This window comes from Haliotis cracherodii, unplaced genomic scaffold (genome assembly GCF_022045235.1).
Source record: "Haliotis cracherodii isolate W230 unplaced genomic scaffold, xgHalCrac1.p SCAF_5, whole genome shotgun sequence".
Lineage (NCBI taxonomy): Eukaryota > Metazoa > Mollusca > Gastropoda > Lepetellida > Haliotidae > Haliotis > Haliotis cracherodii.
In genome coordinates this window covers 38,456,747-38,475,744 of record NW_027266308.1, presented here as the reverse complement: position 1 = coordinate 38,475,744, position 18,998 = coordinate 38,456,747, and the positions used below count along the sequence as shown (strand labels likewise).

At 39.5% G+C, this 18,998-nt stretch overlaps 1 pseudogene; it reads left to right on the top strand.

The window, feature by feature from the left end:
• Positions 1 to 326: 326 nt before the first annotated feature.
• On the top strand, positions 327 to 5,418 carry LOC139443928 (protein CEBPZOS-like; annotated as a pseudogene).
• The last annotated feature ends 13,580 nt before the right edge of the window (positions 5,419 to 18,998 follow it).

Below are 18,998 nucleotides of genomic sequence, written 5' to 3'. Positions count from 1 at the left end.
TTAAGCAGCAACAACAAATACTCTGACACTCGTTCCGTAAAATCAGTACGACACACACACTCATGTCAATATGTTTAATTTAAAAAAACATTACACACTGATTTATCGATGAAGCGGTTTAATGATTGCCAGAACTGTATTCGTTTTTATGTAATCAAGGCAATCGTTTTTTTGTAAGTGGCCCCTTATAGCAAGAATAAATATCATTGAGTTATGTCCCTTTATCCATGCTGGGTCAAGCTCCTTCCCAGCGCGTGACACCTTCGTTACACTCTCGGTAACTATATAGAGAGCTCCTCGAACGGACTATCGCTGTGAGGAGCTTGATGCAGGGTCAGGCTCCTCACAGCGATAGCCCGTTCGCGGTAGTGTAACGAAGGTCTCACGCGCTGGGAAGGAGCTTGATGCTGGGTAATTAAAGCTTTGCAAATGTGTGACATTCAGGATAATGAACAGCCAATGTCGTCCATACACGAATGATGACATAATATTTTTTGTTTTAAATTAGTAATCTGATTGCGGTATACCAACGTACTATATCGGTAAGTTGAGACGATTCACGACTGGGACAGTGGCACGTGAGTGTGGGCTTGTTGATGTAGTGTGTCATCAGACCCCCATGGGTCGCATCGGTACAACCAACAAAGGATTTACTTTTATTCCACAAGAGTAGTTCTTTAACATGACAAGTAGCATGCATTGGTGTGTTTGTCAAAGAGTATCTGTTCCTGAAGTGAGATTGTTCCTTTGAACATGTTGAAGGCCTACTATCTTCTATAAGCGACTATGCTTGTCGTAAGAGCTAGGAGACTAACGGGATCCATCACGGGTGGTCAGGATCAATGTTCGTGATGTCAATCACTGTATTGTCTTGTTTAGTCTCGATTTTTTTTACAGAACATCATCATACATCTGCAGTATTGCTAAGTACGTGTGGCATTAAACAACAACAAAATTTTCTTTAACGTGAGTTAGGAATGCCATGAAAAAGTTTTCACTGAGAAAATTTCCCCCGATACATTTACACTGGAAATATATGTACCAGATGATATGTGATTGGCAGGTATATAGGCCACAGGATAGTACATTCCTGACATTCGGGATGTTAATTGATCTAGAAATATTTCGGAAATAATATTGAAATAATTAAGGCAATTTTATTCTCAGTAGTCTGACAATGGAGACAAGCATTTTGCAAATCTCAATAATTTTCATTGAAAATGGATTACACCTTACAACTCTTATAGATCATGTCCTAAAACCTAATTCATCACCATACTGTGACATGTGTGTCAGTTACAGGGCATACATGATTTTACCAGCTGAATGGGCCTGTATACTATGTCAGGGGTTTCCTTGAACAATAAGATTGTAAAGACACATGTAAAAATTTATCAATCTGAGTTGACAAGTTTCAAAAAATATTTTGAGTAAATATTCATATGTGATAATTAGATATGACTATTGGTGGGGTAACTGGAAGTGTGACTTATGTCACAGCAAACACTATAATGTTACCCGTGTAATTTGCGATCGCAAGAAGCACGGGAAAGGACCCAGGGGTTAGTGTAGGTTTACCAAAATGCTAACCTTTGTGACAGTGTTCCCGCTGGCTTTTGAAAATTACCAGTCCCCCCTCGATTTTGTCAGTCCCAGCTTTAACAAATAAAAAAACATATGAAAATGACCTGCTTTTAATTCTTTCAACACCATGTTCAGTTCACCTCTAAAGAAACTTAGATCTACACATCATTCACACAAAGTTCAGTTACAATTTCCTCTTTTTTTTTTATATTTTGACACAAAGTCGCTTCAAATAAATATTTAACCTTGAAGCAAAGCGAAATATTATTCCCTTGCACTAAAAATAGACAAGGGGAAACCCTGATGGTAACAGACAAGCTGACTTCATTTGCAAAATATACTTATATGAATATCAACGATCTTTTGTTCGACAACAAAAGGGACTTGCAGACACACGAATTACTGTTCCAAGTCTAATTTTACCGGTAAAAAACAGGGAAATATCGGTAAACGGGAACACTGGGAGATATAGAAGATGGAGTTGTAGCCTTCATCCATCAATGCTACACATTGCTTCAGTATCAGACAAATGTAGGGTTCTCACAAAGTTCCTGCACCTGGTAGAGCTCAATTCACTTCTCTGAGCTGAAATAGTCCTATGTATTCACCACTGATGGAGGAATGGATTGTAGAAACCTGTGAATTACTGACTGATGGTAGAAATTATTATCTTTTCAGCAAAACCATGAAAAAAATTCCTAAGAGAAAACCATGGGGTGGACTTGTTGGTGGGATCAAGATCTTCCTGGGTGTTGAGTTGGCTTTTTTTGCAGTTTCCTTGTACTACTGGCGCAAGATGAACTCGTCTCAAGGTAAAGCCTCATGAAACTGCCAAAATGGTCTTTAAATTTCTCTTGATGTCGTATCAACAGTGTGGTAGTTCAAACATGTATGGGAAGGTTTAAGGTTGATGTATTAGTTGAGTCTTTGATCCAGAATATTGTGCCTTGAAAAGTTCTTGAAAAGTTCTTGAAAAGTTCTTGAAAAGTCCTTGAAAAGTCCTTTGTGTACAAACCTTGTTGAGCCTGTTGAGGTTTAGACTGGAGATGAAGTCCTACATGTATATGTATTAGGCCTGTATGAATGCCTCTCTTATCACTTGTTGGACATGTTTGGATGGTAATACTTGTAATTAGGTTTGTCATGATTCACTGATGAAATAAAATGCTGTTCTGATTGCCAAAACAGAACAAACCTAAACTGTCCAGTCATGCAAGTCCAAAACAGTCTGGTTAATGGCAACAACATCATGTTAGCGTGTCATGGAGCGTGAATCCGTACATATTACATTGAACCAGCGTCAGGTTTTGTTCAATTCATACACTAGTGTTTCAAATTGTGTCTGAATTCAAAATTTAAAATTATACAGTATATTGTGATACTTATTGCAATACGTCCTTGTGCATCGAAATATTGTTGCACTTTAAATCCCCAATATCCATCCTTAGTGCAAATTAAGTATTGTGATACGTATCATAACTGAAGTATATCATTGTGACGTAAGTATCACCTTGGTCATGATGTATATCATTCAATTTCTCATGTATTTTCATCATGTTCTTACTGAAAGATTATAAGAAATATTGGTCTTGTTTTAGATTTCAGGTACACTGTCCACCAGAAATATCCCTCCATGCTGAATGGTAAGTCATAGAGGGAGTGAGTGAGTGAGTTTTACCTCACCGCCAGCAACATAACAGTTATATCACAGCAGCTTCTAAATAACTGAGCACAAATATGATCACTTGTACTCCATCATCACTCAGAATGACTAATGACCAACCGATACATGTTCTGCTCATTGTTTTGTATAATTGTGTTATAGACATACATCTTTCTCTATTGATACATGACCTTCTGATAAGAAATTTATATTTTCATGTGGAAATAAAATGTTAGAAAATTGACATGTTTGAGAACAATATTGTTTTTCTTCCTGCCAAGTCTGTTTAAAAGCTTCAGTAATAAAACAATGTCAGGTGAGGCCAGATATAAGAATATTCTTGTTTCTCATAAACTCTTTTCAAAACAGACTGGGTATTAAGAGGGAGGAGTGTAGCTTACATATCCTTATGTGTAAACTTGACTTGTACGCCAGTCTTCCTTGTGATCTGTTTTGACCATGCCCCCTGTATCTCAAAGTATAAGTACGTTGACTAGGTTCCCCTGGGAATCTGACAAACTATAAATGGCATGGGGTGTGAAAAGAAATGTAAACAGAATTTGAGTTAAAAAACATGTTTCTTAACAACGTTTTACATATTCAAAATATTGTGGGTGGGCAGGTCATGAGAAAAAAGTGCAGTAATTTGATGGTAAACCCCATTTCACCTCACCTCACTATTTTTTATTTACTAGGTTTTTAATGTAAATCTTATGATTGAGTTCTATTGATATATCTGTAGTCTCTTCCAAGGTCCCTGAACAATTTATTTTACCATCTTTCAAGCCCTTATTGTAATGCTATAGACCGAAATGAAGCAAGTCGAAATTTTCCCATCTTCCTGTGGCAAGGGCGTTTACCGACTATAAAAGTCCAGTTTCCACCCTTGCCGAACTAGGCTGGTATTCTGGAGTTACATCTTGGCTGGACTAACAAGTCTATGCATAGTCCAATCAAAATCACTTAACGAATAAGACATCCGGTTCGTAAGCAACATGGATTTAACGGCAGATTTCAGTCATCTGCAGGATTTGCAAACCATTTGTCAACTGGGCATCATCAGATATTTTGCAAATTTGCTCATGTTTTTTTTAATCAAGGTGCTCAAGTGAGTTTATACGCTTTGTGGGGTAAAACCGTTTTATTACAATATATATCCTGATCAATCAGATTGTCTTGACTGGGTGCTGCCATTTTGTTTCAAGGAAATGGATTGGTCAATAGAAGGAACAGGGAAGGGACATAACTCGTAATGGCCACTGGTGGCGCTATGATCTAGCCTGGAAATTCCTGCATAGTTCGGCAAGGGTGGAAACTAGACTTTATAGTCAGTTGGAAGATGAGATTTACCAAATGTTCTGAATTACCCATCTCTCTGGGGCTCTTTTTCAATTCAAATGTAGTTGATTGTTTCTGTAAAAATTATATCATTTCAGAAACTAAAGCGTAAGACTGATATATCTGTTGCAGGGTACTATGTCATGGGTGAACGTTTCGGAGGTCTCAACACACGAAAAGAAGATTACCGAAGCTGGGGAATACCGCTAGAGGAGTAGTGAATTGTCATCATGTGTCAACTCATTATCCCGGTACTGACCTTGTGAATATACAGAAGGGGAAAAGACATTTATCAGGGACAATGTGCAGTCAAGATACTTGCGGTCACTTGGTGTTTCAGATGATTTGTATACTAGTATGATTATGCTGTTGGTCTTTTTCATACGAGATGGAGGTCTGTGCAGAGTTATGTCCCTTAGATGGACTAGAATTCTATGATTGTGGCTTGGAATCCCGGTTTTACCATGAATGTTTCTTGTTTGTTGAGGACATGGGTGGCCCAGTCATCTAAGGCACCGCAATTGGCTGTGCAGAGTTGTGTCCCTTGGGCACACCAGAAACCTATGATCGTGGGTTCGCATCCTGTTTCACCCTGATTATGTTTCCAGTCTTGTCAGCACCATACCCATGCTCGCAGGTTTCACCAAAGTGGTAAATGTCTGAAACCTGCATCACTTCGGGCTTTCCTCACAAAAAAGCTGACACGCCGAGATATAACTGGAAACTGTTCAAAGTGGTGAGATTGTGTGGTCCAGACTTAATTATGTTTCAGACCACCGTCATATAGCTGGAATATTGCTGAGTTCAGCGTTAAACGACAAAGAAACAACAACAAAAAACTCACACACTCACTCACGCTTGTTAGCATCATACCAAACCTGCCTCACCTTGGGCTGTCCTTCCACAAGCTGACACAGGGTGAAATGACTGAATCACTGGTTACATCTTAAAGCAAGTGAAAAAATGTGGAAAAGGTTCAGTTTAACAATTACATTAAATTTTAGTTTATGGAATTATTTGTTAGTCAACCATAGCAATGATACAAGCTTCCCTTGAAAGCTATGATGAAATCTCTGGTTGTGACCTTAACCCATTAGCTGGGATCAGTCATTGAATTGATTATTAAGTTTATCAACAAGAGGCATTGCATTTTCTGTTCAGTTTATTATGAATAGTTCCTGCTAATTTGGTAATTTGTAATTTTGTGCTTTTGCATGTTTATTGTATAATTTTATGCAAGGAACTTGTTATAAAACTATGCCAGTATGATCACGGACCTGTATACCACGGTTATGTAGTTCCATGGTGTGATTTAACTGTGGCACCCTAGTACAAGGTATTTCAGAATCTGGATGCTGTTCATCTTAAGGCCTCTTTGGGTTTTTTAAGTTGATTTACGAAACCAACTTATCATAAAAAAACCTGAAATTAGAAGGGGAAAAATTGCTTTTGCATTATATTTTGGCCTACTCTGTTTTGTAATTAGGTGAAGTAAAAAGAACCCACAAGATTTTATCACTGCTGTTTGTAAGAAATTGTAAATAATACACTTTAAAAACTTTAATCATGCTTATTGTAACATATTTTTTTTATTATCTTATGGTATAATTTTGCAATATTTCCCTGGTGATGTGAAGTAACCATGGTAACAACTTCTGAAAATATCACACATTTAATGATTAGGAGATGGCTGATAAACCTAATAGGGAGGAGGTGTAGGTGAGAAATATCCCTCTAGCTTTGTGGAGATGTATTAATGAGGGTCAGATTAAGACCTGGTTGAAAGTATGTCGTTGAGAAAAGACTTATAAACTCAGGATGTTTATCCACAGTTTGCCCATGCTTGCCGTAAGAGGCGACTATGCTTGCTGTAGGAGGTGACTATGCTTGTCGTAAGAGGCTATTAACGGGATCGGGTGGTTAGGCTCGCTGACTTGGTTGATGCATGTCATCGTATCCCAATAGCGTGAATTGATGCTCATGATATCAATCACTGGATTGTCTGGTTCACACTCGATTATTTACAGTCCGCCATCATATAGCTGTAATAATGCCATCATATAGCTGTAATAATGCTGAGTGCCGTGTTAAACAACAATCAAGATAGCTAAACCCACAGTTTGTAATATGTCTGCTCTCTGAAATCAGTGTGTATTATAATATGTTCAGAAAGAAGAAATAAAATAATTTTCTTATCTTTTGTTCGTTATTATTGAAATTGTTTGTTGAATATAATTTTATTGTAGTTTCTAAATTGCAGTGCACTGAAATACTTGACTGTATCTTAATCCATTGGACACACTTTGTATGTATGAATACAATGATAAATCGTGAATCCTCTAATTTCATGTGATTCATGTTAAACATCTTTATTGTATATGTACGCACATTAATCTAATTTTCTGATTTAAAAAACAAAATGCCATTCTTGACTATCAAACAACACTTTGTATGAATACCTGGTTTCAAATAGGAGCGTGATTGCTGATTGGATGTTATGTGATTGTTCTCACTGCCGGTATATATCATTACAAGTGTTTCATGGCGAAAAAGACATTAATTTCATTATTTTATACAGAACTTCAGAATACTGTTTTGTTGTCCCTGAACAGGAGGGTTAAACAATATCAACATTACATATGGGTTATTACACTCAGTGCAAAATCAATTTTATATTTTGGGATAAACACAGTATCTCGCCACGAAAAACATAACAAAATTGTAGCTTTATGGGCCAAGGGAGACAACTGCGACGGTACTAAAGCTCAGTTTTGATCACAGTAAGCCGTGATATAAATAGTATACATGAGGTAGTAAGTATTTTTACAGAATAACATATGAATGTTTAAGTATTAATGTTATAAATATGCAATTAATGATAACTTTTGTTTACTTTATGCTGGAATCGGAAAGTTGTGTTTATATGTTATAGTGAGTGAGTATGGTTTTACGTCGCGTTTAGCAATATTCCAGCAATGTCACGGCGGGGGACACCAGAAATGGGCTTCGCCCATTGTACCCATGTAGGGAATTGAACCCGGGTCTGTGGCGTGATGAACGAATGCTTTTACCACAAGGCTATCCGACCTCCCCTCGGACTAGTGAGTACGAAGGGAGTAGAATAGGTCTTCAGGAACCTATGCTTGCAGTCAAAGGCGACTAGGCTTGTGGTAAGAGGCGACTAACGGGATCGGGTGGTCAGTCTCGCTGACGTGGTTGATGCATTCATCGTACCCCAATTGCATGGATTGATGCTCGTGATGTCAATCACTGGAGTGAGGATCTTATATAGAACACCAGTGAGGATCTTATTCATAGGAAACCATGGCATCTGGTAGTAACATACACCTGTATTTTGACGAGAAAATATCACATATAGTTTAGCTGGCGTGGACTGAAAGACGTCCTGGAAGCACAACACAAGATCAGTACACACCGACTTCCAACACAAGTTCAGTAGACACCGACTTCCAAAACAACTTCAGTAGACACTGACTTCCAACACAAGATCAGTACACACCGACTTCCAACACAAGTTCAGTAGACACCGACTTCCAAAACAACTTCAGTAGACACTGACTTCCAACACAAGTTCAGAGGACACTGACTTCCAACACAAGTTCAGTAGACACTGACTTCCAACACAAGTTCAGTAGACACCGACTTCCAACACAAGTTCAGAGGACACTGACTTCCAACACAAGTTCAGTAGACACTGACTTCCAACACAAGTTCAGTAGACACCGGCTTCCAACACAAGTTCAGTAGACACTGACTTCCAACACAAGTTCAGAGGACACTGACTTCCAACACAAGTTCAGTAGACACCGACTTCCAACACAAGTTCAGTAGACACTGACTTCCAACACAAGTTCAGAGGACACTGACTTCCAACACAAGTTCAGTAGACACCGACTTCCAACACAAGTTCAGAGGACACTGACTTCCAACACAAGTTCAGTAGACACCGGCTTCCAAAACAAGTTCAGTAGACACTGACTTCCAACACAAGTTCAGAGGACACTGACTTCCAACACAAGTTCAGAGGACACTGACTTCCAACACAAGTTCAGTAGACACTGACTTCCAACACAAGTTCAGTAGACACTGACTTCCAACACAAGTTCAGTAGACACCGACTTCCAACACAAGTTCAGTAGACACTGACTTCCAACACAAATTCAGTGGACACTGACTACCAATACGCGTTTGACAATTTGATTTCTACTGATTAACGACAGTCGCGTGACGATTACATAGTGGGGCGGGGTTCGGATGAGTATCATTTAAAAAAATATGACATACTTAGTATTTTAAAAAAAACTTTTGAAAACTGTTTGGCTCTGAACAAGACTTTGTGTCGCTTATTGGAAACACAGTTAGGGCCATCAATTATAACGAAATATCAGAGGTGTGACGTTGATGGAAATATATCCAATTGATCGGAAACATCAAACGACTTTCATGCTGAAAGCGCTCAGTTCCAAATTAAATATAAGAAGGTATCGATTTTACAGTGACATGACTTTAAAACTGTAGGTTAATCTCCCAAGAATACACCCGTGTTTGATGATGGCTAAATCTTAAACACAAGGAATGGTTTTTCGATGGTGACGCATTTCATATAGATATCACAGTTGTGTTTTTGGACCTAAAGTTGTTTGGGCGAGTGTTTTAAGCCTAGAATCGTTTTGATAACGTTTGTGATTTCTTGGTTAGAAATGGTCAGTTTTGAAGTGGATACTTTCTTTTGCCCGGAACTTCTTATGTTCGTATGGTGTTTTCAGCTGGTTGGATAACGAACTTCCGAAACAGTAATTAGAGAGAGAAAAACTACAAGGAAAGATAATCCGTTGAAGAGAATGTGAAGAAAACATGTATGAAATGTCAATCCTACAGAGAAACTTCACTGAAGGCAGCCCGTTTTTCAGATGACGAAATGTGACGTTATGATCAATGGATGGCGCCGTGATATCGGGGTTAGAAAAGGTCTCAGCAACCCACGCTTGCCGTAAGAGGCGACCGACGGGATCGGGTGGTCAAGCTCCTTGACTTGGTTGATGCATGTCATGGTATTCCAATTACGTTAATCGATGCTCATGACATCAATCACTGGATTGACTGGTTCAGGCTGGATTATTTACAGACCGCCGTCATATAGCTGGAATATTGCCACGATTCGCTGTGCCGAGTTGCGTCCCTTGGACACATCAGTAACCTATGTTTGTGGGTTCGAATCACGGTTCGCCCTGATCATATTTCTAGGTTTGTCATCATCATACTTGCACGTGGGTTACACGCAATTGGTAAAACGTTTCAGACCTGCATCACTGCGAGCTTTCCTCTCACATCTATCTGACACGCCGTGATAATTATGACACTACTATAAGCAGCGTTTAACCCAAGTCAATCACACACGAGTTGGGTGTACGGGATATTACGAAGCCCATTCAGATCGTAATTCCCAACACCCTCCTCGTGAAACATGTGATGCATTTATCACAAATTATCAGAGACTTATTTTCGGTTAACTATATCTGTGTGACACACTAGCTCTGCCTAACGAACGCCAGCCAGTAATAATGAGTTTTATTTACTCGCATTTGTTGAATCATATAGAGTAAAGTACGTTTATAACGAACACGCTTATAACGAACTGACGGATATAACGAACTGATTTGTATGTCCCGACTATTTGCTATAGTTATATATAGTTATGCTGTAAATATGCTTATAACGAACTACGGTTATAAAAAACCTAAGTTAGTGGTCCCTTGGAGTTCGTTATATCCGTAGTTTACTGTAGATGATAAATCGCTGTACGGAGCTTTGTGAAAATCTGCTTATGCTCAGGCAGAGATCCAGAGTGGCACGCGTCACTGCTTTCTAAGTGATTCGTATTCAATAAGAATAAGATAATCGTGCTGGAAGAAACGCGATGATCTTTTGATAAAATAATTGTGAATCAGCATTGTATGTGAACCTTTGCCTCATAAAGGAATGTCTCACGAAGCTATGTCTTTATCTTAAACTGCAAATGCGTACACTTCTCTCACAAAAACACACGTACATACGTTGGTCTTAGATGTTATAAGACAGGCCTAGAAACTTAATTAGAACAAACGGGATTCGTACCCACGAAGAGGGACGCAACTCTACACAACGAATTGCGGCGTCTTAGGGTACACTCGTTCATGTTTTATGATATATGTCAATATATAAGATAGCTAAAAAGAAATTGAAGAACGAAGCGTGGTTTATTTAAGGAATAAACGGCGAGTGGGAGTTGTTTATCGTACAATAAAACACTGCAGGAAGAATAAACCATGAGGGGCTCAGTGTTTTATTGTACGCTAAACAACGATCACGAGTCGATTATTTCCTATATGAAATATCAGTATTATATACATCTCTTTTAAGTACAAGCTTCAAAAGTATTTACCCGTATTTAAATAGTGATGATTCCCTGAATAGAATCCGACCTCAGCCTGTTCATAAAATGGACTTGTCCGACATTTCCGAGGTCGTCTTCTATTCAGGGAGTTATCATCAATAAAATTTGGGTAAATATGTTTAAAGCATTTTATCAGCATCCTTAAATAGGCCACGCCGCTATATAAGTGCATTTATCTTGGACGCGACGTTAAACCCCATTTCACCTCACCTCACCTTAAAGGGGCACTGATCTAACGCAATCCACGGGACTGGTTCTTGCCTTTGTTATTGTTTTTTCCCCAGTGAGTACCCGAATGGTACGCAACGCAACTGAGCGTGACCAGAGACTGGGCTACCGTCTGCAAGGACAGCTAAATAAACTTGGAGGCTGGAGGCAATATTTGTTTTACGCATTTTTGCATAAACACTGATTGGTTAACTGTGATCTATAAAGATTTCGACAAAGGGCGCATGTTAATTAATTTCTTCAGCCTAAACAAAAAGACAAAAAGAACGGCGGAGCTCATCGGATGTCGTCATTTGGAAATACCCCAGATAGTTTATTTCTAATAAACAGTATCCATGCAGTGAAAGAATTTTCGGATTTCGGCTTGCGTCGATAATACGACTACTACTCCCTTGTTGTCATCCACGTTTTCTCGTATAACCCTACACTTGTGTATTTGTCGTCATTTACTTGATGCTCAGTTAATGAATTTATTACAGGTACACTTAGTGGTAGCACCACTTAGATTACCTGACAAAGGTTCCCATTTGGCATTTATTGTGTCTGGGGTAATTATTCAATCTAAATCCAGGTTTGAAGTGAGGTGAAATGTGTGTTATGTAATATGCACGTGGCAGCCCAGCAAGAGATGAATGATCACTGATTTACTTTTTTTTGTAAATCAAAGGATCGTTCCTAGTCATCAAAGGATTAACAGAAAATACGTCGATTGATTAATCACTGTTATCTTGCACAGTGGATATGTCGAGAGTGAGTGTTTACATGTCTAGGTTTACTAAAACAAAGGGAATACACTCATATCATGGCGTGAAGTGCCGATGTAAAAACAACATACTTTGGTCAAAGGGTTAACTGATAATACGTTGATTAATCGATCATTGTTATCTATCACTCAATGGATTTTTTAGGAACCGTGGACGTTATGAAAATAGTTGTCACGTGGGCTTTCTCAGCCGACCATTGAGACTTGACACCTATGTGAAACACCTGAAACAATCTAAGTGATCAGTTGAGAAACGAACACGGGTTATTATATGCCAAAACGATATATATATTTTAAAATATTTGATTGTTACAGAGACACGTGACATCGAATAAGTTTCTTTGTACAGCTGCAGACGAGTGGGTTATTGTTCCTTTGTGTGGATATTCACGGATACATTCCTCGAACAAGGAAGCTACCTAAAATTTATACACATAAATTTGGTAGTTTGTAATTATGATATTTGCATTTTGTTTTCCTTCATTTGAACCGATTCGTTTACTCTACGTCTTGGTTGGGAAATTCTTCAATGCGCGATAGACGTTGTTTTCACAGGTCTTCTCTTTTATAAGCGTGTATATATTACCGTCAATTTGTAAAATGTGATTCTCTCAGGCAATTTATAAAATGTGTAAATATTTCAGTCATTTTGACTAAAAAATCTGTCCTGATTGATTAAGACGATCAAAAGGGCCTACAAACATCACAACAGATTATTATGTAGGATTAGAAGCCAAACAACATAGAAATGTACTTTTCAACGTAACATTTTCAGTCTACCCATAAAAGTGACTAATGCGCTTACGAATGGGGCAGCAGAGGTCGCGAACTAGTCTAGATTTCTGCTATACATCCGGGTACTCACTGGGAAAAAACAATAACAAAGACAACAACCAGTCCCGGGGAATTGTGTTAGATCAGTGCCCCTTTAAATAGGCTGTACATAATGTTGATATCTGCGCTCCTCATGGTTTATTCTCCCTGCAGTTTTATTGTACGATAAACAAAGACCACGAGTCGTTTAATTCTTAAATAAAAGTTACAGATTACCTACTCAGAGGCAATATCGTAATCCCTCACGAGCCACTGAGCCAACCTATAGGATCAATCCTAAATGACGACAGACTTCGATCGTCCCTCTGCATCGGTGAACTGATAAAAAGAGCAAAAAAGTAAAAAAAGACTTCAGTATAGCGTGTGACACGCTCTTTACACTCTCCATATATCGGTTGGGGGGAAAATGTGTATACACATAAAAAAGTGACGTCACGACCAGTGGTGCGCTCGTAGGCTCCAAAGGCTTCAAATTGGTCTCCAATCGGCACCAACATAAATCTAATTAAAATCAGATCTTAGTTCTCGCTACCGCTACACAAAGATCTGAAGACATTCCCTTAGAGGTCACGTAAAAACGACCTTTCGCAAACTGTGACCGACCAATGAAATGACTAACAAGAAGTCGACGTTATCCAATCAGAAAGCCAATCTCGAGCTACACGGCACTGGTTTCAAACTGACGTCTTCATTTCAGACGACCCTTGAAAAATGTGTTGACAAAGCTTTCGATTAAAAATTTGAAAACCGAACAAAATTCTGGATTGTCTAATAAATCGTTGTTTTCGACCATTGACAAATCCTCAATAATTCAAGATGGCCGCCAATTTCTAAGTTGAGTGATAAAATGGCCCAGTTTGCCTGGACTAAAATAAACACGCCTGTGTCTGGTAGAATACTCGATAGTTTTTTAAAGGTAATAATGGAATGATACTCGTAAGCTCCACAGTTGGACGCCCAGATCCACTTTTGGTCTAGACACAGTAATTAGTGTCCATTCTTCGGGCATGCAGAGTTGCGCTCCTTAGGCGTGTAAAAATGTAATAGTAGGTTCAAATACCTGATTCGCCCTGATTATGTTTCTTTCTTTGTCAGCACCATACCCGTGCTGGTGTGTGAACGTGTTTCACCAAAGTGGTAAAAGTCTTTGTAACCACCTCATTTCAGGCTTTCCTCCCACATATACTGAGGGAAACAAATAAGGGAACACATGAAAGTACATGTTCCTTTAATCTTTTCCAGGATTCTTCGCATGCTTTGAATTGCTCTGTGGGTGAAAATCTGGAAATAAATAAAGGAACAGTGTGATAAAGTGATGTTCCCTTATTTGTTTCCCTCAGTATATATATAATTAAGCTTGCGTTAAAACGAAATCAGTAACGATAGTCGTCGCGTTAAAGTAGGAATGACTGGGGCTTATTGTCATTTTTGTTGTTAACCGTTTATTTCAATCAAAGTAGTAATCTAAAGTACATTGAATCAATGTATCGGACCTGGCACTGATTACAACGTCTTTTGGCCTAGCCTGGCAATGGGAAAACAGCATTGGAGCAAAGTCTTACGTGACATCTTTCTGCAAGATCCCAGTCGTCTAAGGCGCGGACAGAATTGAGCGCCAGGATCCAGTGATCCTGGGTTTGAATCCCATCTTCCCCCTGATTGTGATCATTGGTTTGCCAGCACCATATCCGTGATTGTTGGTTTCAGCAAAAATCATTTTGGGTACGCTGTGATATAACTGCCACTCCTGCTACGTCAACTCACTCACTCACTCACTTCTCGAGACCCGTGAAGATCCGGGGTAGAATAGGTCGTCAGCAATCCATGCTTGTCGTAAGAGGCGACTAACGAAAGCGGGTGGTCAGGCTCGCTGACTTGGTTGATGCATGTCATCGTATCCCAATTGCGTGGATCGATGCTCATGATGTCAATCACTGGATTGCCTGGTCCAGACTCGATTATTTTTCAGACCGCCATCTTATGGCTGGAATATTGCTGAGTGCGGCGTTAAACAACAAACAAACAAACAAACAAGCAAACAAACAAAACAAACTTCTCTAACAGTTACAAATGTGAAGCCCATTTCTGGTGTCCCGCGCCGTGATATTTCTGAAATATTGCAAAAAAAGCGGCGTAAAAGCTCAGACACTCACTCGAACAGCTACTCACAGTTCAAACCTCAAATGGCTATATATGACGATGCATGTTCTGTCTGATACTCGACCTTAACCTAGCAGGTCACAGCGATTCGCCATGGAGTGAGTGAGTGAGTGAGTATGAACTTTACGCCGCTTTTATCAATACTCCAGCAACATTAAAAATGTAATCAGTACAGTCAGTATAGTATAGTATGGCTATACTGACTGGCTATCCGTGGCCCTGTGACTCAAACAATAAAAAATATATACGTAAAAGAATTCAGTGTGAAATCAACAAACAACAAAAACAAACAAAAACAAAATACCTTCTAGAAGGTTCTATACAGTGCTGGAATGGTCTACCTGCTCTAGCATTCGTGACCAACTCGTGTTATTCCGGGACAAGCCGAATACGGTTGCAGGTTACGGAAAGGGGCGAGTGGTGACGAATGCCTGCTCTAGAAGAGTCCATATTTCACATGACTCCAGAAACCTTTACATACGGTTGTACCTTCCACACCACTGCTTACATTAGATAGCACCACATTCCCGACAACTAACCATTGTCAGACACAATGCCATGAACCTCTACTGAATCTTAACACAAAAATGTTTACTACAATTTCAACATTGTTTAACAATACATTACACCACCATGTAACCGTGTGATTGGTGAACGCTTTAACCACTAGGCTACCTTCCCTATTCGCACTGTCGGCGCGTTATGCCTGATCGTTATCCTATCCAAAACGTCCAACCATGATATCCGTTTGGTGCTGACTGTTAGTCACAGAAATGGCGACATGACGCAAAACGAGATTTTTCTTTTAGCAAAATAGGTTCCTAGTACCCATGCTTAGTGTATGAGACTAACGCTTAGCCTCCAAAAATATAGCATTTTGATGAAACAAACAGATCCATGTCAATTGAAAAGGAGCCCCAGTGAGATGGGAAATTCAGAACCTGTGGAAAAGCTAGACTTCCTCCATATAGGGCTATAGCATTACAGTAAGGGCTGGGCGGAAGGGAAAACAAATTGGATAATGGACTGCGAGACAGACTATGTAGGAGCTGAGACGTGGTGATTGGGAGGTTACACTGCGTGACAACGTAGATCGGTGTTCACACTGTCAACCACTGGTTTGCCTTCCCCAGATTCCCATATCTTCAGACATCCGTGAATTTATTTTACAGCAGCGTAAATCAACATTCACCCACTTTCTCTGAAAACGACACATTGCTTTACAACATCTTGTGAGTAGTGTGGCACAAAAAGAAGGCATTTCACATACTGGGTACTCTTAACCTTCAGTGAGTAGTTCGGCTTGTCCCGGTTAAAGAGGAGGTGTCACAAATGAGGCCCCTTCACGACTGTGAAGCCTTAATGGAGAATATCAAAGGGACTCTTCGTTGGGATATGGATCCAAATGGTTAATGTTTCATCAATGCTCTGTGTCCTCCGCCCTCTGACAGTCAATGGGCTTGCCTGTACTTTAGATGTACTGTCCGATTATATTCTTTGCTGGCTAGGGATCAAACCACTACGTTCGTATACTTCATATAAAAGAAGTCTTCATTATGGTAGGATGCCATTTCGTAATGTATGAAGACGATTGAGTGAATTCAGCTATGAAACTATGCAAAAGCAATGCTTAAAGATTGTACTTTCTTTTTATAATAGGCCCGCCTTCGTTATGTGTGTGGCAGCTTTATAAACTGCAGGGTAAAAGAAAGTATGCCCCTAAAAGTTGGATTTGACCAAAAAAATACAAACGTTATCACAGCCTTATTAGGCTGAAGAGTGTCACCGAAACACAAACGTATGGTCCAAAACAATAATGATACCCGTATCAAATACATCCCCTTCGAAATACATCATTTCTTGTTTCATGTTTAGCTAACATCAAGTATGGGTGTCTATGTTCTTTTACCCGGCAGTTTATTTACGAGAGGTGATTTGTTAAGTTGGGTATTCAACACTTTCGTTACAATGACAAAGTCAGTACTGAGTTACTTAAGCGCAAGATTATGTAATCATAATATGATTAAAGAAGAATACCATTCCCTTTTAGTTTGTCAATTTTATATGGAAAACAGAAAGTTCTACATCCTAAGCTCCTATTACAAGTATCCATCACGAGCAAAATTTAATCAACTAGTAGCAACAAAAAACGTTAAGCTAATTAAAAATATTGCTTATTATTTTGCCTGTATAATGTATCATAAATATTGTATTGAGATAGTATAATAGTTGTCCCACCTGTCCATGTGCAAAGATTTATCTTATGTATTGTACTCTTGGTCATGCGGCCTTTGATACCGAATAAACTTCTTCTTCTTCTTGATAAGTTCTGAGATTCACATATACCTAAAGAAATTAACATTATGTATTTTTAACATATCCCCTTCCACACTGATACACTTTTGCCAGCGTTGTTGGAGGGATCTTATGGCAGTCCATCTCTTGGCTTTCTGAACAGTTCTTCACAGCTGCTTTGACGTCATCGTTTGAGTCGAAATCGGTTCCGGCTACAGCTTTCTTCATGTTTCGGTGCAGATGGAAGTCTGACGGAGCCAGATCAGGAGAATAAGGTGGGTAGGAGAGACGTTTACAGCCACAGTCGTGGATTTAGCCTGGGTGATGACTGGTTTATGCATTGGAGCATGGTCCTGATAGAAGACCACACCCTTTCTCGGCTTTAACGTCTCTTGTTGTTATTTACATCCCCTTTTGCCTCTAAAGTACTGCATAATATGCTCTGTTTATTGTCCGGTCGTTTGGAAGATATTCCACCCTGATAAAAACCCTGGCACCCTAGAACACGAGTGTTTAACGCCGCTTTCAACAGTATTCCAGTCATATCACGTCATGTCAGCTTAATGTGGGAGGAAAGCCCGAAGTGATGCAGGTCTTAGACGAATACCACTTCGGTGAAACCCACGAGCACGGGTACGGTGCTGACAAACCTAGAAACATAATCGGGGCGAACCGGGATGCGAACCCACAATCATAGGTTCCCCAGAACACGAAGGCCATAACCTTTTCCATCTGATAAGACAGACTTTGCCTTCTTTGGTGTTGGTAATGTCAAATGCTGCCACTGTTTTGATTGTTCTTTGTGCTAAGGTTATCACGAGATATGTTGCGCCTGGTGCGTTTTGATCAGACGCCAGACGCTTTGGAAACCAACGAGCTGATACTTTCTCCCTTGCCAAAGAGTCTGTGATAATGGAATGTACTCTCTCCCGGGATTTGCCTACTGAAAGGCAATACTACGCTCATTCATTCGCTTGCCGATCATCACCGTATCATCGATTCTCTGGATCATTTCTGGTGTTACTAGTGACAGGCCTTCCAAGATGGGGGTCGTCTTCAAGGCTCCCCCTGCCAAGCTGCCCACAGTGATAGCAGTTCGTAGTGTTCTACTTCATCATTGCACGTTTCTCAAGGTTGTCCATTTCCCGAAGGTCAAGGACCCCTGTGTATTTTATTGACTTGTCACAGCGAAACAATATGCTCTATTGACTCAAACGTCTGTGGATATACCTCTGTGACATCATGTTATGTCCATCACAAAATATTTCATTTTTACGCATTTCTTTCCATGTGAGACTCATAACTTAACCGTCAACCCTCGTATGTGACAGTATCTTATTTTACAGGCCAACTGAAACATGCGCAAGCAAATCAAATCAATCAATGCATGATATTTTTTTCTCACTCACTCACTCAAATCCCAACCCACTCACTCACTCACCAAACCACCCAGCCACCCACACAGATGAGTTTACTTATATTTACTATCTCATTAGTCTTCTTCTATGTTCTAGGTACTGTTATCAAGTATTTGTCTTCTATAACCGACAAATGGAAATTTCAAGAAGAGGATTTCCCATGCTCGAAAATGTGTCTTAATCCTTTCCAGTATTGAACAAAATATGTTCAAATGAAATCAAAACCACTAAAACCCGAGAGCTATAAAACCAGAGTGTCAA